Genomic DNA, 26,171 nt, shown 5'->3' on the forward strand with positions numbered 1-26,171 from the left:
GAGTACGACGTGTAGAAGACCTGTCCCCTCCATCTACGCTGTAGCGCCGCCCCTTCCGCCTTGTTCAGATGGGTCTCCTGCAGTAGCGCCATTTGTATTCCCCTACGCACTAAATAAGCGTGGACTTTGTGCCGCCTAGACATGGTATGAAGCCCCCGCACGTTCCAAGTAATACACTTCACATTAGCAACGTCAGCCATTGTCCCATACTGTGCGTGCAAAGTCTCCCCATCTGGGTCTCAGCAATAGGCAAACAACAATCCCCCCAACACTGATGGCGGCCATTTCCCCCAACCAAAACTCAACAAGTCTTACGTTACCCAAACCCCTGCCCACCCTCCCCAGAACAGGACCCAAAGAACTCCATCTAGTTCCCATCCAAACCATGCCCTCAAGAAACCCCCTCGTCCCAAACTAATCCTACAGTCGCCACCGTAGGAAGGCCTTAAGGGCCAGGTGCGGGCTGGGCGGTGGCAGTGGGCCCTCGATGCCCTGGCTGCCAGGACTAAAGCAAGCCCTAAACAGTAACGGAAACCCTCGGGGCAAAGGCAGGGCACCCCACCCCCCGCTTCTCCTGTGATCATGTTGAACCATCGGCTCCCTCCACCCCCGCTACGGGCCCCCACCCAAAAGGATACAGCTCACCCCGTCAACCCTGTCCATCAAGAAGGTCCTCAACCGATTTTGGTGTAATCACCGGTGTGCCGGTACTATCTGTCACCGAGTTCTCCGAGTCCGTCGATGCCCCCTCGTCACCAGGGTTCTCTTCTTCTGCGATGGCATCCTCTCGTGACCCAGACAGGGCAGACAACACCTCCAATACACCTTTCCGCTCCGTCGATGTCTCTGCGGTGGTAGGGCCGCCTGAACGGCCCCGGCGACTCCGCACCCTCGTGGACCGCCGTCGCTGTCCCGGCTCCGCCGTTGTCTGAGATGTGGAGGCGAAGCCATCTTTCCCAGCTCTATAAAGTTCAAGCCAGTTACAGGCATCCTCCGGGGTATCAAAAAATTGAGTCTTGTCATCTACAATGACGCGGAGCCTTGCAGGAAATAGGAGCGAGTATTGAATGCCCTCGCTCCGGAGCTCGCGCTTGATCGCCAAGAATGAGTACCGCCTACGCTGGGTTTCATAGGTGTAGTCCGGGAAGATGTTCACCTGGCTGTTCTCCACCTTGAAAGGGCCATTATGTCTAGCGGCATTGAGGATGAGGTCCCTGTCGCGAAAATGTAGGAGGCGCGCCACCACCGGGCGCGGCGCCCGGCCCAGTTGCGGTGGCCGTGCTGGGACTCTATGAGCCCGTTCAAGGGTGTAGAAAGAGGATAGGCCCTCCGGGGCTACCGTGTCTCGGAGCCAGGCCTCCAAGTAGGCCACCATGTCGCCATCCTCGATCTTCTCCGGAAGGCCTACCACTCGGATGTTGTTGCGCCTGTTACGGCCTTCCGCATCCTCCGCTCGCTGTTCCAGGGCAGAAATCCGGGTTAGAGCATCTTTCATTGTCGCGGCCAGGGTTCGCTGCGCCGGCTCCCTGATGTCCCTTTCATGATCCTCCATCAGTGCTACCATTTCTTCCATGGCGTCCTGATTCTCTTCTTTTTTCAGCAATGCTGCCCGGCTTAAGTAATCTGCGACCTTGTTTCTGTTTCCAGGGATGTATTCCAAATCATACCTATATTCTTGGAGCTTCAACGTCATCTTTGCAATCCTGGGAGTGGCGCTAGCATGTCCACTGGACGTAAGTACCTTTACCAGGGGCTTGTGGTCTGTTTTTAACTGGAATCTTGTTCCCCATAGAAATTGTCTGTATCTGGTCATAGCCCACACCACAGCGAGCATCTCCTTTTCTATGACACTGAATTTCTTTTCTGTTTCACTCAGCATTTGGGATGCGAAACTCAGCATCTCCACCACTCCTTGCCCCCTATCTTGCATCAGGACTGCTCCCAGTCCTTTGTCGCTGGCATCTGTGGGGAGGATTGTGCTCCCCTGAGGGTCGTATCCCTGCAACGGTATTGCTTGCACCACATCTCTCTTTATATTCTAAAACTCTCCCTGGACTTCCTCCGTCCATCTGAACACCATCTTTTCCTGTGTTAACTGCCTCATATGGTGGGTCTTTGTCGCGAAGTGAGGGACAAATTTGCTATAATATTCGGCCATTCCTGGGAATGACCTGACCTCTTCCTTGTTGAACGGTGGTGGCGCCTCACATATGGCCCCCACATTTTCCGTCTTCGGGGTGATTCCTTGTACCCCAATCTTGTGTCCTAGGTAAGTCATCTTCTCCATTCCTAGTCGGCACTTCTCCCACTCCGCCGTTAATCCTCTCTCTTCCAGCACTCGCAATACCTTAGACAGATTAGCATCATGATCCATTCTGTCCTTGCCCATCACCAGGATGTCGTCCTGGAAGTACTGGATACCCTCCATGTTCTTGAAGAGTTGGTGTATCAGTTTTTGAAATACTGCCGCCGCCGACGCCAGCCCGAACGGCATCCTACAGAACTGGTAGCACCCAAAGGGTGGGATGAATGAAGTGAGTTTCCTGCTCTCCGGATGCAGCGCTATCTGATGATAGGCCGACGTTAAGTCGATAGTGGAGTACCACTTGATTCCTCTGGTCTTTGCCAACATCTCCTCGATACGTGGCAGTGGGAACTTCTCCACCACTATGTTCTTGTTTAGTTCGCGCAGGTCCACGCAGAGCCTGACCTTGCCGCTTGGTTTCATCACCACCGCCAATGGCGCCAGCCACTCCGCACACGTGATAGGCTCAATTATGCCTTTCTTCTCCAGCTCCTGAAGTTCGATTTGCACTGCTTCTTTCACCGGCAATGGCACATTCCTAACTCTGTGCCCTACCGGTTTCGTATCTGTTTTCAGGATAATTTTATGCGCAAACCTCTCCAGCTTCCCTACTTTCCCACCGAATACTCTGGGGTAGTCTTCCCTCCATTTCTCCAGGTTCGGCCAATGTTCTGGCTTCATTAGCAAGACTTGCACTGCTCCTCCTGGGTCCAACTTGATGCCCAGGTCACCCTGGTTTATCCATCCTAGCACCGATGGTCCCTTCTCTGAGACATATAGTTTTCAGACTGCACAGCGACCCTTGAATTCAAACTTGAGTGGTCTGAAGCCCACCATGGGTATGCGGTCTCAGTTATACGATACTGGCCTTGTGTCCAGCTTCTCCAGCTCCGGGCCCAGTTGTGGCCTGAGCTTTTCATTCCATACCTCCCGTTTACACTATTGTGTATGGTGACCCAGAGTCTGCCACTATGCGGATTGGTACTCCTCCAATATGCATGTCCAGCACTGGTTTGCTTGATCTCTTGGAGTCCACACATAGCACTTGGTCGTAGATGCAAAGGACTGTGTCGTCCTCTTCCTGATCGCTTCCTTACTGGTCCTCTTGCCCCTGATCCACAAATTTCACCACATTCCTGGTTGCTTTTCTCCGACACACCTTCTCATAGTGTCCTACGATCCCACAGAACAGGCACTTGGCGCGGAATGCTGGGCACTTCCTCTCGTGCGCTTCATGCGTCATGCTGCCGTACCGATAACACGGGTTCTTGGCACCCTTTGGATGGCCTCCGGGCGGCCCTGGCTTTCCTTGCCACTTGTTCTGGCCTCTCTGTGGTGTTTCCTTTATCCTTTTTTCTCTACTGGGGGCCTCCTCTTCAATTCTATTTACCATGGGCCTGGCTAGCGTTTCCTTTCTTGCCGCCTCTGCACACCGCCTCGCCAACTCTGCCTTTTTGACGATCGCGATTACTTCCTTCAAGGAGGAATCCCCAATGGTCCACAACTTGTCCTGTACCGCTTTACTTGTCGTGTGCATCACTATCTGATCCTTTATGAATTAGTGATGGAAATTTGCGTATCTGCACGTGGACGCCAACTTTTTGAGTGCCGCAACATTTTCATCGATCGATTCCCCCACTCCCGTTGTTGGAAGTTATATCGGTCTATTGAGACACAGACAGCCGGTCTATAATGTTCATTTAATTCTTCTATCGCATGGGCATATACGTCATCATCATTATCCTGTCTCTGTTTGTGTACCAAGTTCTTGAACACCCTCAGCCCCTCCGGGCCCAAATTATGAAGCAGTATCTTCCTTTTCCTTTTACTTGTAAACGGTTCTTCATTCTCATCCTCCAGCACCTCAATGTAGTTGGCTATATATTCCCTCCAGTCCTCCCATTTCATTAAGGGTTCACCTGGTTTGGGTAGAAAAGGTATGGGCGCCTTTGATGAGGAAGCCTGCGCGCCCATGGTTTCGCGCTTCTCTCGTGGTGGCATCTCCCCTTGTCCCTTGGGGCTCCCTGGTGCGCTATCCTTACTCACCCCTTCTCTTTGTCACCACCGTCTCTATTCACCGAGGTCGCCAGTGCTGTTCCCCCCGCTGGGCACGCAACAGGTTTTGGTGGCCCCTTGTCTCTGCTCTGCCGTCCACTGCTGGCTGTGTGGCAGTATGCTCTAGCTGCCCTGCCATCGTGGTTTAGTGGAGCTCCACCGCCCCTGCCCTTCTAGCCTGGGGCTTCCTATGTCTGGGCACCCTTGTACCTGTTTTGTCCGGCTTGTGGCGTGCACTCTGCAGCCCGGGGATTTCGGTCACGGCCCTGCAGCGCTCTTTGTGGTCGTGGGGTGCTGTAGACGTTGTGTCCAGCGTGTATTGTACTGTGGGTGACACTGCCTGATATGTGTACCCCGCACGTGAGTTCGTTTCATCTTCCTTCGTTATTTTCTCTGGTTCCCTTTTTTTTTCCGTAGGATCCGAGCCTCGTCGCCATTGTAAAGATTTGCTGCCCCCACAGATGACAGGACCACGTCTGGTGTAAGTAATCAGGTTTATTCTTACAACCGCACAGAGAGCGCCGAGCCTGCTGCTTCCCTAGATCCAGCAGCCGCACTGAAGCTTTCGCGCGCTTCACCAAAATGGCGGGTCGGCGTGTTACGTCACGCCGACCCGAGCACTAGAACGCTAACTCTACATACTCGAAATGAGTGATAAAGACATCTACAAAATAGCGAGGATACGAAATGCAATGGACCAATGCAGAACATACGTCCCAAACGATAGGAAGAAAAAATGTTATAGTGAGCTTTAGAGAGCATAAACACAATGAGCTTGGTCGCAGAACTGCCCCTGGCAGTTGTACAGAGGCAATTCTAACTATACAAAATTCCTACATCTTTGAACAGGAGTTGGACGATATCCAGCCCCTGCTCGCAAAAAAAATATTTATTCATTTTAGGCATGGAGTTTTACCGTTGCGTGCCTTCATAAAAAACTGGGAGGGGTCCACAAATAGGAAATGTCCGGCTTGCAACTTCCCCGAAGAAACCGAAATACATGTACTATTTGTCTGTAGAGGTTACGCAAAGGCCAGAAAGCACTGGCTAAAAACAAATCAAATATGCAAATTACCATCGTTTATTCAATATCTCGTTTTTTTTTAACATGTGGTGTATTCGCAGGACCTTCCTTAAAGGACTGCAGCAGTAAAGGGATAGTGTAGGCTGATGTCATTTTATACTACTGCTTCATTGTGATGTAGATGGAGGTGTGGCTGGGTTCTACTTAGCTCTTTCCTTCAGCCGTAGTAAATTGATTTTTAGAATAGCATTGTAACCAATGGCTTTTTAATTATTTATTCAGTAATTCTGTGTCTTTTGAATGTATGGTAATATATGTTTTAATATGATGCTTTTAGGGCAACCATTTGCTGCAATAAAGTTTTTATGATGATGATGATATTTCACACATGATGACACTCGAAGCAGAGACCTTTCTGCCCATCTCTAGTTTGATGAATTTCATGTGTGTTCAAAATTCAATGTCAGTTTTTTTAATAAAACGAATACGTTAATTATAAACTTTATTATTAACTTAACCTCTTTGTTTGTCTTTACTAATGTGAGGAAGAGGTGATAAAAGAATTAAAATTGTAGTTGTTGTTTTGCATTTTTGATATGTTTTTCTAACTAACTCTATTTTCAATTTCCTAATTTATGCCATCTTGTAAAAAAAAATTTGGAAGAAGTGGAAAGGGGCTTAAGGAAAGAGAAACAAGCATATCACTGCACGCCTTGCACACTACCGATGCTTTAAATGGACAGGTACTAGGTACCTGCACTTCTGTTATTTAAAAGGGAGAGCACAGTACTTCTCAGCAGCTATGTAAACCTTTCAGTGGGAAGGATACTGGCAGTTCTCAATAACACACAGGAACACTGGGTAGTGATGACCTCTATATTTTCATTTCACTGCACACTGCTCTTTAGTGATCAGATCACAAATATATAGTGGAATATATTTGCAAAGGCTGCACGGTTACCCCAATATAAAAGGTATAACCCATTAACGCTTTAAGTTTGTAACAAATTCCAACGAGCAGTACAAAGTAAGCTTCGAGTGTTTTGATAGTGGACATAGACAATGGCGGAGCTGATAGAGGAGACGTATAATATAGTCCGCTTTAGTGAATAGATGGTTTGTATTTTTGTGGTACAGAAGGTTTGTGGGAGATCATTTTAATGACAAGTGTCAAGCAGCGACAGGACACGTGAGTTGAAGAGGTAAGTCGGCCAGGGAGGGGTAATGAGTGCTTGCAAGTAAGATCTCAAATCACAGAAAGGATGGAATAGTTTCCATCTGTTGGTTTAATTTCTTTTGATAGTGGCCATCATTAGGCTCGTTTCATGTTTGGTTTTTGTTAGGTCGAGGACTTAAGGGCTGCGCTTGCGCAGTCTGGGGTCGGAGATTTAATGTCTCTTAGTAGTGCTGTTTAACCCGCCTCCCTGCCCCGTCTCTCCTCCATTGGCTAGCTTCCTAAATGGAGGCCAGCCATTGGAGGAAAGATACGTCACTCCAATTTAGCCCAGTCTTTTTCGGATTGGGGGGCGTAGGTTTTGCTGTTCTTTAGACAGTGACGTTGTCTGTCACTCAGAACCACAAAACCACACCCCCGATTCCGAAAAATTCAGACGCTTGCGGCCGCCATTTTTTTCTCGTCTGCGGTGAGGATCGATCGTTCCTTTAGCCCTTCTTGCTCACACACCCGGCTCTGCAATCCGCAGACACCCGGTTCTGCCGCCCTTAGTTCTGCCCTCTTACTGCCCTGTGCACACCCAGCTCTTCAATGTCTGGTTTTAACCCCTCCCCTGCCTGGGCACTCGCGGCTCTTCACTCTGAGAGTTTGCAGCGCGGCCGCCATTTATTTCCCAAACTTATTCGGGATGTCGCCTCCGCCCTGCAGCACGGTGGGTAAGTTGTGGTTAAAGGTCTCCTTAAATGTTGGTATGATGCACTTCCTTCTACTAGGCAATGTTAATGTGGACTGCAACTGTGACTGTAACTGGGGGCATAGTTTACTCTGTGTGTGTATTCTCCTCAAATCGCTGTGCGAATTTCATTTTGCATATTGGTATGTTTGCGTACTGCAGTTAAATATTCTATTCCTTTAGGCGCTAATATTTGCTCCGCGGTGAGTGTGAGTGGGTGTTGGGGGGCAGTGGTACCCATTAACTTGCTTGCTTGGTCTTGGGTTATCATTGCGGTCTTAGTTCCCATGTTTTCAGCCAAAAATAAGGCTGCTCTTGCATGCGGGTGCGGCAGTGTGCTGTGCCTGCAGCAGCCCGAGGCTGCCAGGTGCTAGGAAGGTGCCCGAGAGCGAGGAAGCGGCCCACCGACCCGCCATAGACGGGGGCTGACGAGCTGGAGCTGGTACAGCTAACAGAGTGAGAGGGCAGCCGTCGGAACGCAAGGGGTTAACGCCGTCACTTGGAAGCAGACGGCCGAGCACCGCATCCCCAGCACTGCGGCGATGATCGCCCACCAGAGACATGAGGAGACCTTCATCAATCAAAACTAACCAGGACACCTCTGCCTGCTGACCCTGCGAGGCGGCCCCGGGGCGGCGTGACACGCCAGCCTCCCCGGGCCCCCAGACACTCCCCCATACCGGAAAATGAGGCATCCCGTGCACTGACTGCCTCTTCTGGCTCCCAGCGCTCCCACCCACCAGATAATGGGGGGCCCCTGCACTGACAGCCTTCTCGGGCTCCCACCGCCCACACCCACCGGAAAATGGGAGACCCCGTGCATTGAAAGCATTCTCGGGCTCAGTGCTCCCTCCCTCCCCTCACTGTAAAATGGAGGACCATGTGCATTGACTGACTTTTTAGGTTCACATGATATCCCCCCTCCCCATCACCAATTTCCCTATAATGGGGGATCTCATGCACTGACAGCCTGCTCAGGCTCCCAGCACTCCACACCGCATAATAGGGAACCCCATCTACTTACTGCCCTCTCAGATCAGCACAGCCCCCTTACCGCACACAGAGGGTCCCTGTACAGGGTTAGCTTCTCAGGCACCCTGATCTCCTCCATTCCCACGCCACAGTTAACGGATGACTCGTGCACCGGCACCCTCCCCAAGCTCAGGGTGCCAGAGCTTCATCTTACCAGATATTAGGGAGCCCCCAAAAAAGCCCCCCCTCCCCCACCCAGACCCCTGTCCCCCCGGATAATAGGTAATCTATGCACAGTGAGCTCATTCAGGCAAGCAGCTCCCCACACACACACTGTCCTTCGTGTATTAACAGCTTCCTCGGGCTCCCAGAGAAACCCCCTTTCCGCATACTGCAGACCCCGTTATCTGAGAGACTACTTAGACACCCAGAGCCGCACCCTCCCCTCATCCCCCCCCCCACGGCCCCCACCGTTCCCGGACTGCTTTGCCACTGGATTCAAGCAACCCGGGCTGAAGACGGCTGGAATGCCAGAAACCGGTCCTCGGAAGCTTGTTTCCGGTCCAGGGAAGGCATGGCTTGGCAGCTCGGGCTGAACTGTTCCCATGAGGCACAGGGTCAGACGGATTTGCATATAGCCATGTCTGAACTGGGGTGGCAGAGTGGGCTAAAGAACAGTGATGGATTAAACCCAGGTCTTTTGACTGGGTGTGAGTGTTTGATTGGTTCAGATGATCCGTCCATTACCACCCCCTTTTGTACCGCTTTTGGCCACCATAAGTGTGGCTGGGTATGCTCAGACGTGAGTCCCTTGCTCACTTTGCCACTGGATTCAAGCAAGCCGGGCTGAAGACGGCTGAAATGCCAGAAACCGGTCCTCGGAAGCTTGTTTCCGGTCCAGGGAAGGCATGGCTTGGCAGTTCGGGCTGGACTGTTCCCATGAGGCACAGGGTCAGACTGATTTGCATATAGCCATGTCTGAACTGGGGTGGCAGAGTGGGCTAAAGAACGGTGATGGATTAAACCCAGATTTTTTGACTGGGTGTGAGTGTTTGATTGGTTCAGATGCTCCGTCCATTACCACCCCCTTTTGGAAAGCTTCCCCAGGCTCCCTAACCCCGAAACCGGACACTGGGATATCCTGTGCACTGACAACGGGCAACCCTCGCAGCTTCTGTTTAAGTTAACGCTTTATACACCATAACCCAACCCATATATGAAACCAATGGTCCGGTGGAAAAAAATGAGATGTGCATGTTCGAGGGCAGAACGATTGGGAGACAATTATGACAGACGTTTAACCCCTCAAGTGGGTAGACCGGGTGGTCACTCCATCACCTAACTGTGCTACATTTCACTGTGTATACAATGGTCAGAACAAACATCATTCATAAATTCATTACATGACAAGTATTGACAAAGTCAGAAAGTCTAGCCTTTTTGCTGAATGGAGTCAGGTTTTTATTACCAACTCATGGAAAAAAAGTATTTTCAGCTTGTTGTTTAAATAAGCCCTGTGGTTCTTTCAGGGTTTTCACCAACATACTCAAAAGCAGCACTCTTTATCAGAGAATGGTAAATGGATGCGGTGGGGGGATAGGTGGATGAATGAATAGATGGAATAATTAAATGGGTGGATGCGTGTATGGATAGTCTCTTAGGCAGGCGGATTTGATGGACGTTTAAGAAATTCAGCCAACTTTAAAAACTGGGGAAGGCAAAATTAAAGGCAAAAGCTTGGATTTTCTGTGACGGGTTACTAGGAAGTGGACATGGAAAGAGCAGCAGACACGTGCAGTAATTGCCAGGTGACTCGTTTTTCTTGCCTTCTGCCCCCTGATTGCACTCGTTTTTCTTGCCTTCTGCCACCTGATTGCACTCGTTTTTCTTGCCTCTGCTCCCCTGATTGTGCCATTTTTCTTGCCTCTGCAAACCTGTTTGTGCCATTTTTCTTGCCTCTGCCAACCTGTTTGTGATGTTTTTCTTGCCTCTGCCAACCTGTTTGTGCCGTTTTTCTTGCCTCTGCCACCCTGTTTGTGCCGTTTTTCTTGCCTCTGCCACCCTGTTTGTGCCGTTTTTCTTGCCTCTGCTACCCTGATTGTGCCATTTTTCTTGCCTCTGCTACCCTGATTGTGCCATTTTTCTTGCCTCTGCAAACCTGTTTGTGCCATTTTCTTGCCTCTGCCAACCTGTTTGTGCCGTTTTTCTTGCCTCTGCCACCCTGTTTGTGCTGTTTTTCTTGCCTCTGCTCCCCTAATTGTGCCATTTTTCTTGCTTCTGCCCCCTAATTGTGCTCTTTTTATTGCCTTCTGCCTCCTGATTGCACTCGTTTTTCTCGCCTTCTGCCCCCTGATTGCACTAGTTTTTCTTGTTTTTTCTGTTACTCAGGAGTGCATCTTCTGTGGCCCTCCACTGCCAGAGAGAGCAGAGGGTAGGGGGGCAAGCCCATGCTTTGGGCATCCATAGCTACCCCGTGTGTGCTGACAGAGATGGGTGGTTGTCCTGCATAGAGGGATTTTTTGAGAAACGTTGTGTTTACGTGAATTTAAAAGACTTGCCGGGAATAGGACTATTGATTTGGGGGCATGATGAGCATTGAGCAGGCTAGGGTTTAATACCTATTATTAAGCCCTACATTATTTGTCATATCACACAGAATGTTTTAGTAGATGTATGACAGCCCGCGCGGGCCCACCAGACTTTTGTCATCCTGTTTCCTCTGATCCGCAAGCCATGGTGGAGTTGGTAAATGACCTCCTGCAGCTGCAGGCCGTGGGTGCGTGGAGGGATCTGACGGCCAGCGACCAGCTGCGGGCCGCCACCATGCTGCTCGACACCGTGGAGGAAGGGGCCTTCGTGCTGGCGACAATAGTCCCGGAGAACACCCGACAACCACCGTGAGTACCACTTCCGTCCCCTTTTAGAGTCACACAGCACGACAGAGGGGACAAGCACACTCCTGCCTGGCAAAACTTAAACTGCACATTTTCTTACGAACTAAAAAGCAGCAGCTTTGTAGTTTTTGTGAAAAGTCTATATTGTGTAGGTAGCAATAGCGTTTATTGGTCCCACAAATGAAGCAAAACGTTTCTATTGGGGGTCTAAAGAAAGTTATCAAACGTCTTCCAAGTAGAATTCGTCCCTAAAACACTACTGCTGAATGAGTTAAGTGAAACCCTCAACACATTCTTTAACTCACTTATGCAGTGATCAGCTAACACATACACACTGCATTTATGTTGTCTGTGTGTCTGTGCGTGGCTCTGTCTGTGCATTGCTCTTTCTGTGCGTGGCTCTGTCTGTGCGTGGCTCTGTCTGTGCGTGGCTCTGTCTGTGCGTGGCTCTGTCTGTGCGTGGCTCTGTCTGTGCGTGGCTCTGTCTGTGCGTGGCTCTGTCTGTGCGTGGCTCTGTCTGTGCGTGGCTCTGTCTGTGCGTGGCTCTGTCTGTGCTTGGCTCTGTCTGTGCTTGGCTCTGTCTGTGCGTGGCTCTGTGTGGATAGCTTTTTTTGTAGGTGCCTCAATGTGTGGGTGGCTCTGTCTGTGTGAGGGTGGCTCTGTGTAGGTGGCTGTAGCAACAGGGTAATTTTAGTCTATGTTTAGACTGGTGGTGACTATAATTTACTACCATTTCAGTCCCATTGCATTTTCGTTCATTTATAGGGCTTAACTATGTGCTTTGACAGGGTTTAGTGCCTTTTTCTGTTTTCTCGGGCCTACAGGCCCAAAAGCTAGAGAGAAGCCATTTTGTATCCCTGCCCTGGACAGCCGGGGCGCTTGCAGGGTAAAGGTGATGTTTAGAATTCATCCTGTTGTTCGCTAGAGAGGAACCGGACAAGACTGGACCTTATCGAAGGAATGTGTTTGTCTTCCCGGCTCTGAACGCAATACGCAGGTGGCCACTGCGGAAGGCGGAGGGAGCTGGGGACTGGTACAGGAATTCGGTGGGAGTCGGCCTGATGTCGGAATTTTCCATAGAGAAAGCGACTTCTATATTATCAAGGAGCGAGTAGAGTAGAGAGAGAGAGCAATGTGTGGAGAAGACCGAAGAGGTTGGTCTAAAGGCTGGTGCATAGAGATTGATACCATCAGCTAATCGAAATCCTGAAGTGAAGAAGGAGAGTGAGTGAAAGTCCTGTAGTGACATCATACAGGAGTGGCAGAGACCGAGACCAGAAGAGGGTTCGAGTGTTCTGGAACCATGGCAGCGAAGACGAGGCATAGCGGTGCAGACGTGTATTCGTGAGCCATAGAGGGAGAGCAGAGTCCCAAGCGCATAGAAGAGAACGAGAGAGAGAGAGGAATCAGCTCCGCTGCTGAGATGGAAAGACACACGTCTAAGGTGAGGCGTTCTGAGCTTAGTGTAGAATGCATTTAACTATTCATCTTTATTCCCCTTTTAGGTTATAGGTAGTGACTAACTTAATTCATTTGCCTTTTGCTCATTCTGTCATGTTTGATTATAGAATAAAGATTTAATGATCAATATCTTTGAATGTTGTCTTCATGAATGAGATTAACCTTTCCTTTTAACCAGGTGCTGACATACAGAAGGATGGGATATGCCCTTCTGCAAAGGTAACTGTTGATTGGGGGAGAGTGTGAACTTCATTTGGGAAATAACTCTCAAAGGTGCATCCCTATTAGTTATCCCTATTAGTGTAGATCGTCAGGTGACGTAAAAGAGACAGTCTTACGGGACTATAAAGATAGAAACAGTCTTACGGGACTATAAAGATAGAAACAGTCTTACTGGACTATAAAGATAGAAACAGTCCTACGGGACTATAAAGATAGAAACAGTCTTACGAGACTATAAATATAGAAAATATCGTCAGGAGACGTAAAAATGAGGTAAACATAGGATAAGATATGTAATCCATTAGGTGTTAGTGGTATGTTTGATTATAAAGGCATGTAAATAGCTTATTTTCACTTTCTCAGGTGAGTATTCTAGATGTCTTGTAAATAGTGGCCTGAGAAGAGTGTCGTTACGTGACGATTGGGTTAGCCACGGATGGTGAGCTGTCTGTTCTGAGAATCCAGTCGTTACAGTGGCTCTATGTGAATTACTCTGTGTGGATGACTCTGTGTGGATGGCTCTGTGTGGATGGCTCTGTATGTGTCTGTGGGTGGCTTTGTGTGTGGCTCTGTGTGGGTGTAAATGCAATAGGTCATGCATATGCGAGCGATTAAGCTCAATGCCATTTACTTAATGATTAAGCTATTGGCAATGTAAATGACAATATCATATATGTATGATTAAAAAAAAAAAATGTCATGAGCAATGCCAATAGCTCTACCTTTAATAAGGCCGAGACCATTGCATTGTAAATGCTTGTTATTAAGAAGGCAGCCATATGAAAACCTCTTTATGATTAGTTGGAATGCAAGTCTCCGAACCATCAAATTCAAAATTCAGGCGGGTAGTGTCAGATGCTGCTAGCTTTAAAACGTCCCCTACCAAGTTTAAAATAGAGCAACAAAGCTCGAACTCCAGTCTAGAAAACGAAGAGTACAACTGGGACTACACAGGTTTCAAACTGGTCAGATCTTCTAAAAGTGTCTCGACCGTAGTCAACCACACAAGCTAATTCAATGAGGAAACCTAACAAAGTTTTAGGATTTCTCCCAAACAAAAAGACTCACAGTTTGCATAGCATCCAAAGAAATATTAGGATCAATGGCACTGGACAAGTCACCTATGCACAGGTATCCATTTCTGATACCCCTACATATAAGATATTAAAAAGGGATATGGGAGCATTATCATTATTTCATGTAAGAAAGAGGCCTACAAATTTATACGTCACAGACATTTTAAGTGCAATAAATTAACAGAAATTTCAGCACAATCTCCTAGCTAGGCAATTGGTAGCAATAAGAGGCAATTCCCCATTGTAGCAGCAAAAAGACAACTATAATAGAGGGCAGTCGGTGCTTAGTTTGTAAAAAAGAAAATAACGAAGTGCAACGGCCCAAGATGATCCTCAGGAGGCCACTACAGCATGCACCCTACAAACCCTGTCAAAGCTGCCACAGCAGTAACATCCCCAATATGAGCCATATAAAAAAATAAATGGCGGTGCCATGCTCTGGCAAAAATTAAGCACAGAGGGCAGTGGGCCTCTTCCGCTGGGAACTTGGTGCAACCTCTTCTTCTGCCCTAGTGAAAATAAAAGTCTTGTTGGCATTCTTTCCCGGTATGTGCCTTTCCAGTCAGTGTGATGGAAACTTCCGCTATTGCTGCCTATTGCAGGATAGCCTGTAGGTTAAATGTTATCTTAAATGTTTTGCAGTGGATGTGTAGACATGTGCAACTGAAGATCATGTTTCCTCTGATACCTTAAAGTTTAGCCACATTGAATGACCCCTTTATTTATATACAGTCTTTGGAAGGGATTATGATGACCACCTAACTCATGGTCATTACGGACAAGGACACAAGTCAGAAGCTCTTCATTAAGTCTGGGCGGTGAACTCCACTCTGCTCGTGGAGTTTTTTGCAATCCGCGTTACACGGAGGTCGTGGAGTTCCGAGTTTTTTCCCCTCCCTCGCGTTCACCACCAACGTCAAGTTGGGGAGCGAGGAATATCCCCCTCCTGATGAGATTTTTCCTTGTTCGTGATAGTCAACATCAGGTTGGCGAGCACAAGCCTGGAAAATCAACCAATCATGAGATTTCTCAACGCGTGTGATCAGATTTCTCATAGCGAGTGGTTGCATATGCTCATAACTGCTTGTGTTTAGAAAGCTGCAGCTCGAGTAAAAATCTATTCCAGCGGCAGAAAGGAAGCAGCACTTGCTTGCGCTGTGCATGGCGCCATTTCCCATGATTGCACAGTGCGGACAAGCACCTGGCACTGACAATCACAGAGAACGGCATTGATCTGAAGAAACGCCACGGCTTGCGGTGCTCCGCATGGGGAGGTGGAGAATTTGTTGCACTTCACAGAGTTCTGCACTCCACAAACTCCGCACTGGCTTACTTTTCATGCAAAAAATAATGTTTTCAGGTGTGTTAGTCTAATTAGTTTGATGGAAGTAAAAAAAAAGACAACACTATCCAGAAAGCATTAGGTTGTTAAACAAAGGTAAAAAAATATTAACACTGTGCTTAATGAACTAGAGGGAGCTGGCCACCCTTGTAGTGATTATATTCCTGGGTGACGGAACCTGAAGGGAAACATTAGACTTCACAAAACTTGCATAAATCTGGAAATGTTTCCATGTTGTCTCCTGGGCTGCAAATCACTTCGAGAGAGGCCAGCCACTCAGTGAAAGAAATCACAGGATGTGCAGGTGTTGAAGTTCCATGGCTGTGGTATGTTTCCTTGCCCTTCACAAGTTGACATCTACAAGCTCATGAGTGGTATGCCGTACCACGATTTCGGCTTTTGCTGCTTCAAAAATTACCCACATGCACTGTTACTGTACATAAATAGATTTTTAGAGTGCACTACACACCTGTAAGGGTCTCAAAGCGCTAGGGGGAGGGGGTATTTTCTGAAAGCTTGCAGTGTAGGGCTTCGTCTGATGCTGAGGGGGAGTTTTTTCCAGGTCTTGGCCATGATGTAGGAGAAGGATCTACCCCCCTCCCCTGTTCTGGCTCTGTGGGTGCAGGGGATTTCGGCCAGGGCCAGGTCGGCAGAGCAGAGGTTTCTATTAGGGGCGTGGAAGGATATTCTTTTGTTGAGGTATTGGGGTCCAGTTTTGTGGAGAGCTTTGTAGGCATGTGTGAGTAGCTTGAAGGTCACTCTCTTTTCAACACGGAGCCAGTGGAGGTCTCAGATGTGCTGGGTGATGTGGTCGTGTTGTGGGACGCTGAGGACGAGTCTGACTGCGGCGTTCTGGACGGTCTGGAGTTTGTGAAGGAGAGATTTGTTGATTTTGGCATAGAGAGCATTCCCCTAGTCCAGCCTGCTGGTGATGAGAGTGTGGGTGATGGTCTTCCTGGATTCAGGGGGGATCCATTTGAAGGTCTTGCAGAGTATGTGGGGGGTGTTGAAGCATATGGCGGATACAGAGCTGATCTGTCAGTTCATGGTGAGAGAGGAGTCGAGTATGATGGTGAGTTTGCGGGCATGGTCCTTGGGAGGGTTTCCAAGGGCGGGGAGCCACCAGGTATGTCCAACGTGGCAGGGGTGGAGCCAAGGATGAGGACTTCCTTTTTCTCGGAGTTGAGCTTCAGGCAGCTGCTGCTCATCCAGGATGTGATGTCTTTTACTCCTTCCTGGAAACTGTGCCTGGTGATGTCGGTGAGGGAGAGGATGAGCTGGGTGTTTGTTGGCGTAGGATACAATGCTGAGTCCATGTTTTCTGACAATGGTTGCAATGGGGGACATGTAGATGTTGAATAAGTGGGGCTGAGAGAGGATCCTTGGGGTACTATGCATCTGATCTTTGTGGGTTTAGAGACCAAGGGCGGGAGTCTTCTTCTTTGTGTTTTGCAGGAGAGGAAAGAGCTGATCCAGTCTAAGGCAATTCTCTGTATGCCGGTATTGTGAAGTCTGGCGGCTAGTGTGCGGGGGAAGATGGTGTGTAAGGCTGCTGAGAGGTCTAGTAGAATGAGGGCTGTTATGGTCTTGATCGAGGAGGGTGCGGATGTCGTCCGTGGCGCCAAGGATGGTGTTGGTGCTGCAGTTGCTGTGGAATCCAGATTGGGATGAGTCGAGGAGGTTGTTGGATTCTATGAAGTACGTAAACTGGGTGTTGATGATTTTCTTGGTGACTTTGATGGCGAAGGGGAGGAGAGAGTTGGGCCTGTAGTTCTTGAGGTCTGTATGGTCTGTGGAGGGCTTCTTGAGGAGAGGTTTGACTTCGGCACGTTTCTGGTCATCGGGGAACGTGCCTGTTTCGAGGGTGCAGTTGATTGTCTGTTGTAGTTCAGGTGCGATATCAGAGGCGTCCCTGTGGAAGATGTGTGGTGGGCAGGGGTCAGTGGGAGCTCCGGAGTGGATGCTCCTCATAGTCTTTAGGTGTCTTCTGTGGTCACAGGGGTCCAAGTGAGATGGGGGCGGCTGAGTGGCGTCGCTGGTGGATGGTGTTGGGTCGGAGCCTTCGTCTTCTTCGTCGAAGTTGTCAGAGTGTCCTGATATTGTGGTGGAAGAAGGAGCTGAGTTTGTTGCAGAGGTCCTGGGAGGGAGAGATGTCGGAGGTTTCACTGTTGGGTCTGGGAAATTCTTGTACGATGGTGAAGATTTCCTTGGAGTTGTGGGAGCTGGAGAGGATACTGTCCTGAATGAAGTTTCTCTTTGTAGATCTGATGATTTGGTGGAGTGACATGGTGGTGGCCCTGTAGGAGGTGCATGCTTCTGAGGTTTTGTTGTTTCCCCATGCTTCCTCGGGTCATCGTCACAAGTGCTTGGATTCTCGGAGATCCAAGGTGAACCAGGTGGCGTTCGTGATGGGTCATCTGTTGGTATTCTGGAGGGGGGCGAGCGTGTTGGAGCAGTCGGTGATTTATTGGTGGAAGTCGTTGGCTGCAGACGTCAGTCGTGGTGGGGGAGGAGTAAGGCTGAGGGCGTAGGCTTGTGTGCTGTGGGTTTTGAGAAGGAGAAGTGGACACAGAGAGGTTGCATGTTGTGCCTGAAGCAAATGTTGTTTCCTCTGGCGAAGATGGGGTCGAGAATGTGTCCCGCCGTGTGGGTGGAGGTAGTGACTAGATGCTTCAGTCCAATGTTTGCGAGGTTCTCTAGGAGGGTGGTGGAGTTGGGGTCGCTGAGGTTGTCAAGGTGGAAATTCATGTCTCTGAGCAGTACGTAGTCTGTGGAGGCAAGGGTGTGGGGCGCAATGTAGTCTGCGATGGTTTAGGTGAATGGGGAGTGGGGTCCCGGAGGTCTGTATGCAAGAGTTCAGGATAGAGTCATTCTGGAGTTGGGCTGGATCTGGAAGTGGATGTGTTCCATGGGGGGTGGGGTGTCGTTTGAGATGGAGGTTCTCAGTCGGGGGATCTTTTGTGGGCAATGGTGAGACCTCCTCCAGGGTGGTTGGGACAGTCTTTCCTCATGATCTTGTACCCATGGGAATGGCAGTTGCGATGTTGGGAGTGGAGCTGGCGTTGGTCCAGGTCTCTGTGAGGAAGGTGACATATTCCAAATCTAGGTAACCTTACTCCACTGAAAACTGACATACCTCACACTTAAAAGAACTATAGAAATATAGATGAGCAACAACCTTTGGCTGCAGAACAGTCTAGAGCAAGTGAGCCTGATGAGAATGTTTATGTTTTGGGAGTAATTACAGAACATTACACAAATATCGTGTTTTGTATGGCCTCTCCCGTCCAACAATAGAACGATTAGGATGTGCAGATGCTGCCAGTTCATAGTAGTGGTAGGTTCACAAATGGGCAGAGGCTACAAAGAGGCAGGTAATCGCAAACGAGCAATTAGGTGCAGTATTTCAGTGCATCCAACCTCACTGAAAATGCACATATGTCCGATGCACCCACATTCAGGAAAATAAATCCGAATCAACATCTGGGAGCTCTTTCCCAACTGACAGGTTACCATACAAAGGAAACCAAAGTAAAATTACATAATTATACTATATCATAAAAAGAAGGAATATGGATCAAAAGGCCACCAATGTTGAACAAACTCTCCTGACATGACAAGACAATCAGGGTGGTGGAGGTTTTGCCTGGACCAATATCTACATTAATTATTATTGTTTGTTTTACACTTTTTGTTTTTAATGTTACCAATAAAACTGCTGTTGTTTACTCAACACGTGAATAGTGTCCCATTCTTTAAGATTTTACTGAGATGCACTCTTGCAATTTAAGCTATTGTGCGGCGAACACCGTTTACAACGCGGTGTTTACACCGTACTACCTTAACGCTGCCATTACAACGCAAGTCGTTACTACGTTTAGGAATATTGTAATTTTATATTCCAACACCTTCCCTACTGTTACGTGGACTGGTGTTGGAATATAAAGTTATAATATTTCACAATCCGCGCCCTCCAACGCAAGTCGTTGTAATGACTTGCGATGTAATGGCAGCGTTGTCAAGTACCGCGATCTAAAAGATCGCGTTGTACTGACATACATTCTATTGTGCAGATCGTAATCCCTAGGAAAACTCACTTATAATTTTTATTGCCAGACACAGAAAATGAAGGACAAGATTTCTTTCATTAATGTTTCTGGAAACAAGTTGGGCTCTATTATACATACATATTGGTACACAAGTGTATTAGATTAACAGGATTTTGGCTAGAGGTGCACCAATAAATAGCCCAAAAACATAATTTGCGGTACATTTGTAAAAAATGATCTAATATCAAAAATAAAGAAAAAAAAACATTATAGCAGCAGGGAGAGTTAACAACACAGCAGTTAAGGGGTCAAGTAAAACTGGCTGAATTATTATTCTCCTTTCTTTAATAAATGTTTGTCAAACTGTCTGGTGGTTGTCAAATATGTTTTTTGCCTTTAATGATCTTGTTTCAAGTCGAAATCTTGCAATTCATATTTTAGCTTCTTTGAGCAGCTGAAGTCTTGGCTCATGGAACCCACCAGGGAGACGTGGACACTAAAGAGATCCTTGGTTTGCTTCTATGCAAGGTCGAGGTGTTGCGGACTTTCTGCTAGAGTAAAGCCCAGTGCTCCCCGCTTCATGGGGCCCACTGGTATGTTCATTTGTAGGGGGCGCAAGACCTTCTGGGTGACCAGGCGATCTCATGCTGGGCGGGGGCCGAGGCGTTGTTGTTTGGCCTCTCTTAAGGAGTGTGCGAGGCACGGTCAGGTCCCATTGCTGCCTGGCCTGTACCTCGCCCACCCTATGCCCCCCTCGCCATCTTGACGACTGTCGACATCAAGGTAAATCGCCGTGCACCCGGTAGCCGCACGGGTGGATTACTTGTTTTCCCACCTGCCCCACACGTTCTTTCCCCAGTGGTGGGTGCTCTGGGTGCGTGGTGCTTCAGAGTCTTTTGCCTAAAAGGCAGAGGTTTGTTTGGGTACCCATGTGGGGGCGAGCTGAGACGGCGTAGCATTTTGTTTTCTGGGTATGTATTGTTAACTTCTGGGCACATCTTGCAGCCATAATTACGGCGTCTGTTTTATCTTTCTTTTTCTTTCTTTTAGGAGCAGAGAGACTGTTTTGAAGTTGAGACTCACCAGTTAGGCTAAGCATTGTTAGTGGCAAGGTCTTGATGCAAAATTATCTAAGGGGCATCGTGGTTTTGTTTGTTTGCAGTTAAGGAGAGTCTTTTTGACTGGGATTGGTAGTTTTGATAAGCTCGTTTGCAATTTCTTGCGAAACTGTGGAATTTGAATTGTTTATTCCTGGTTGGGCCATAATTGGTTTAACTATAGCTGTGGAGGCTGTTTTAACTGGACCAACGCATGAGCAATTAACCTGCTCTTCAGAGCTGCCTTTGTTGTGGAGTATATTAGGGTTATTAAAGCAGAGACATACTGCAAGGGAAAGAAACCGAGCAAGCGCTCACAGTGCGAGGATGACCTAGCAATTATGAAATGTAGTTTAGATGCAATGGACGAATTATTAGCTTTACTGCACCTGCCTTCACCACAGAGTGTTCCTGTGCCAGCTACACAAGGAAGCAGAGTTGAGAGGCCTAAGAGGCTAGGGGTTCCACAAAGGGCAGCATTCCCCCCCCCCCAGTGGCTATGCAGGCCAGGAAGCAGCCAGGGCAAGAGGCGAACAGGGCATGAGATCAGTTGTTGCAGTGGCATCTCCTGTGGGGTCGGTGGCTGTGGCAGGGGTCAGCAGGGCCATTTGCTAAAGATATTACCCACTGTGAGCAACAGCATAGTGCCAAGGAACAGCTACTGTATGGCCTTTGGGTCCCTCTAGTAGGTTTGGTAGGGCAACAGATAAGCAGGTCAATAGTTTAGCAAGTGTATTGCCATGGTTTTCACAGGTGGTCATATGGCTTTCCACTCTCACAGGGACAGTGATGTAGGAAGTCCCAGAAAGGGACAATTTAGAAAGGTCAAGGAGGTTGATATTCCAATTTGGAGTGGGCCAACAGCCCGTCGTACCTAATGCAGCATTGGCTGGGGGCACCAGGTACCACCACTGGTAGCATAAGCATCAGTACCGGTTAATGTGCCAGGTTTGGATGGAGTAGCTCAAGGAGCGCAGCTGGCACTAGGGGACACACCAGTACAGTTGCTCAATGCTAAAGACAAACCACAGACTGGTACGTTCAGCCTTTACTAGCATAGGTTTGGGAGAATTGCATTCTGAGCACCACCAACTGGGGAGAACATGTGGCTGCAAAGGTGAAGGAAAAGATTTGAAATGGCCTTTTGATTAAATCTTAGTTACCCCAGAGAAGGAGGAGAATAAAAGGTGTAAAGAATGTTCGCATTCAAGGGACTGTGTGCATAGGCCGCGCCAGCCGAGTGGGTTACTATTTCTAGTGCTATCATGGGTGAAACATTTCTAGCACTGTGCACCCAGATGCCTAGTCATGAAAATAGGATAGTGTAACCATATGACAAATACAGGGGGACAGCATGAAAGAGTGTGATAGAAATTTTAGAAGGAAGAAAGCTACTTCTCCAAATTTATGCTAGGATCAGATCGTTGCAATCTCCTGGCTGACATGCATGAATGTCAGCAAAACGGAGCAGTCAGTTCAACAACCTTTTCAAGCAGGCTCAGGATCCGGCCCCTCTACTATATCAGGGGAGGGGAGAAAAAAGGGGCAAGCTGGGCCTTCAATAAAGGGATATGTACCAGGGCCCTGGGAACATGTACATTCAAGCATACCTATTCTTTCTGTTGTCTCCTTCCTTCCAGAATCAAAGTATTTATAAAAAGAGAAAGATAGAGGCCCCCCCAGAGACGGTAACAAACACTCCACATACCAGAAGCCTTCTTCAAACCGGCTGGAGCCTATGACTGCATGGCTGAATTCTTACATCAACATACAAGACACAAAGACCCTTTACATGGGTTTTAAATTTGATTTTAAAACCAGTAGAAGGAAGTATTAGGGTATCATATTGTATTGGGGGAACACTCCAGGCTAATTAGCATACAATCAATAACAAAAACATAAAGGATAGGAAGTTAGGCAGGATTGTTGGCCCACTCAATGCCAAACCTCCGGAGCATTTTATTTGCTCGCTGTTGGGGGTAGTACCTAAAAAGAAGCAAGGGAAGTACCGCCAGATACACAATATGCCAGCCCCTAAGGGGCAGTCCATTAATGAAGCAATTAACGGGGACTTGTGCTCCGTGAAATTCACTTGCTTAGACCAGGCCATCAAAATACTACGGTAGCTGGGACCTGCAGCTTTGCTTGCAAAAGCAAGCATAGAATCAGAATTTAGGCTCCTGCCTTTGCACCCAGATGATTTCCACCTGCTGGGTTCTCAATCTGAGGGGTCCTAATACTTTGACAAATGAATGCCTATGGGCAGCTCAGTGTTATGTGCATATTTTGAGAAATTCCGTGCATTCTTGGAATGGGCATTTCATCAGGAGGCACGGCACCCTTGATGATTGCATTATCTCAACGACTTTCTCTGTAGGTCTTTGGAGCACCACTGGCACAGGCTAAGATCCATGGGTCTGTGACCAGCAAAGTATTCTTGGGGATAGAACTGGACTTCGTGGCAGGAGTATCCAGGTTGCCCGAGGATAAAAAGACCGCATTTCCCTAATGTTTACCACAAAAGAGCCGCTCCTAGTATGAAGACCAAAGTGCTATAGTGTTACAGTGTTAACTTGTGAGTGCAAGCATCTCACAAAAAGTGAAACACTGGTCTCACACACCACCTGGTGTCATGCTTAATCATTGACCAGTACTCGCCCTGTAAAAACTTTGTTTGGTCTGCCCTATTATTTCTGACTTATGTTCCAGATATACGAAAATTCTGGTAACAGGAGATTTTAATTTACATTGGGATAAACTCAACTGGGACCTGCCCACGCGCCAGCTGGACACCTTAATGTCTGCGGTGGGTTTCAAACAAATTGTGGATGTCCCCACACATGAAAAAGGCCACACTCTTGACCTTGTGTGGACCACAGATGCTAGTCTAACCCTTAAAGACGTAGCCCCTTGCATTTGGACTGATCACCACTTGGTATCCTGTGAGGCCCGCATTAAAGGCTGTATTACCAGCTGTCCGCCTGGTATCAGGAAAACCCGGAAATGGGCCGAGGTTGATTTAGCATCCCTGACTAAGGTGCTCCCGGTAACATCCCAGGTCGTAGATCTGGGACGTAGCCTGGACCGTGAATACTCTGATTTAACTAGGAGCATGACCCGGGCCATTGACCAAATAGCGCCGGTGAGAACACAGCGCATAAAGCGATCCGGTAAAGGGGCTCCATGGTTTACGCCAGCCTTAAGGGAAACAAAAAGAAAGCTTCGAGCTCTGGAAAGAGTGTGGAGGAAAACCAAGCAGGATACTGACAGGAAACTCTATAAAGCCTCCCTTCATCAATATAAAAACCTTATGACCCAAGCTAAAGCGGACCATTTTGAGTCCCGCCTAAGTAAGGCAGCGAATATTCAGAAAGAGACCTTTAAAATACTGGCAGAGTTGAGTAAAAAAACAGATAACTCCAAGGCCCCCATTGATTGTAACACCTTTCAGGCTTACTTCTTAGAGAAGGTGAAGATCATCATCCAGGAGATAAAGAACGGGGTGGTTATGGGGACTGCTATAACATCAGCACCTGAGATCGTGACCGACTGTTCCCTTGAAATGTTTCCAGAGATGGATGCATTGATCCTGGAACAGCTGATGAGTAAAATTAAATCTGGCTCCCCAGCTGATCCATGCCCACCTGAGATCTTCTGTGTTGCGCGCCCCTTATTGGAGGAATGTATCATCTCCTTCCTCAATAAATCATTAGATACGGGGTACCTACCGGCTGAGCTTAAGGAGGCGCGTGAAGACCTCTACTGAAAAAGTCTGGATCGGATCCTGCGGTGCTAAAGAATTACAGACCTATTTCCCAGCTGCCTTTTCTGTCAAAAATTCTTGAGCAGCACGTATTAAAGTCCCTGTCCCTCTATCTGTAAACTCATCATCTACTCCATGAGCGACAGGCAGGTTTCCGAGCTCATCACAGCACCGAGTTGGTGATGCTCTCGGTGGTGGATGAACTAAGAGGCATGGCTGACTGCAAGAAACCGAGCGCCTTGATTTTGCTGGACTTATCAGCGGTGTTCAATACTGTCAGCCATGCCTTGCTTTTGGAAAGACTGAAGGATGTTGGGATTAAGGGCCTGGCATTTCAATGGTTGCAATCATTCCTTACAGGAAGGACCCAAAAGATACAACTGGGGGACGAAACATCTGAGATAGGGATTTTAGAGTGCGGGGTGCCACAGGGGTCTGCCCTGTCCCCGCTTCTATTTAATCTCTACCTGCAACCATTGATTGCTTCTCTGGCCACCATGGGCTGTAAAGTCTTTAACTACGCAGACGACACGCAATTGCTGTTAAGTGTCGATGACACCATGGCCGCACAACTCCAAGCTCAGAACATCTTGGGGTTCACAGTGCAATGGATGACGGATAACCTGCTAAAAATTAACCCTGACAAGACTGAGGTACTAGTGATCCCATCCACTACCTCACCTTGGTGTGACCTTTATTGGCCCACAGAGTTAGGCCCTGCTCCAAAACCAAGCCCGTTTGTAAAGAGCTTGGGGATCAAGCTGGATGATGATCTGTCAATGGCCCCTCAGATCTCTGCAGTTGTGGGAAGTTGCACAAACAACATTCGGCAACTGCAGAAGTTAATTCCTGTCCTCTCACAGTCCATGATGCGATCAATAGTAGCGGCCACCATCATCTCCAGAATTGATTATGGTAATGCCCTTTACCTTGGCTTACCTAAAACTCTGACCAGTAGACTTCAGGTCATAATGAATGACGCTGCCCGGTTGATCTTTAGACTACTGAGGAGATCTAAAGCCACTCCCCTACTACAAAGTCTGCATTGGCTCCCCAATAAAGAAAGAGTGGAATTTAAGAACTTATGCACGGCCCATGGGGCAATCTATGGCAAGGCCCCAGCCTACATCAAAGATCGTCTGCAGCTTTATTGCCCTACGAGAATACTTCGATCTTCAGACTGCCAACTACTGGTCTGTCCTCGCTACAGGTTAGTGACTAAGGGAGGGAGAGCCTTTTCAGTGCTAGCTCCTCAGCTATGGAACAGGCTACCGGAGGTGCTGCGCCGGGAAGGGAATCTATTACGATTCAGGAAGAGCCTAAAAACATTACTGTTCAGCAAAAGCATGAGCACAGTATAATCTAGCTATGACCTCAGCTTCCATCTTGCTAAGTTATTATCTGTTACCATCTTTCCAGGCGCTTAGAGACCTGCAGGTGATTAGGCGCGATATAAAACCTCACTAACAATAACGATAGAGGGCGGGCATACACCTGGAGACAGGGAAGCACTTCTAAATTTAAGTGGGGGCCCTTACAAGAAAATTAGGTTAAAAAGCCATTACAGATGTCATACTTGTTTTAATGTACCGGGCACGTGTATGGTGTTTAAAATAAAAGGTTGTTGTGTTGGGGATTCTATTGTCCCCCAACCCTGCTGTAAATGGTCAACATATTTCTGCCTGCTGGCCCAAGGGGTCTGGGGCATTCATCAGGACCTATGCTGTACAAAATGGGCTCCACTCTTACCGTACTATGCTGGTGAGGGTTCCACTTGGTGGGGTGAACACTTTCACACTCCACTGTATGTGCGGCTAAAGTATATGCCTGTAGAGAAAGAAAACAAAAGTGAAGTCCAGACAACACTGAAACATTACCAAGTCTGGTAAAGGTCATCTGATGTGCCACATACTCATGCAGAATTTAAGTGCGTGGCTATAAGTGCATCATGTTGTGGCAATCATCTGTGCACTTTAAGAAAAAAGTGGGGAACACGTTCCCCCA

General features: G+C 48.1%; 1 protein-coding gene across 1 annotated transcript in view; it reads right to left on the reverse strand.

Annotated features, from left to right (window-relative positions):
* The window catches only part of DNAH11 (dynein axonemal heavy chain 11), a 3,435,931-nt gene that overhangs the window by 2,987,347 nt on the left and 422,413 nt on the right, over nt 1-26,171 (reverse strand). The gene's annotated exons all lie outside the window — the stretch shown is intronic.

This window comes from Lissotriton vulgaris, chromosome 10 (genome assembly GCF_964263255.1).
Source record: "Lissotriton vulgaris chromosome 10, aLisVul1.2, whole genome shotgun sequence".
NCBI lineage: Eukaryota > Metazoa > Chordata > Amphibia > Caudata > Salamandridae > Lissotriton > Lissotriton vulgaris.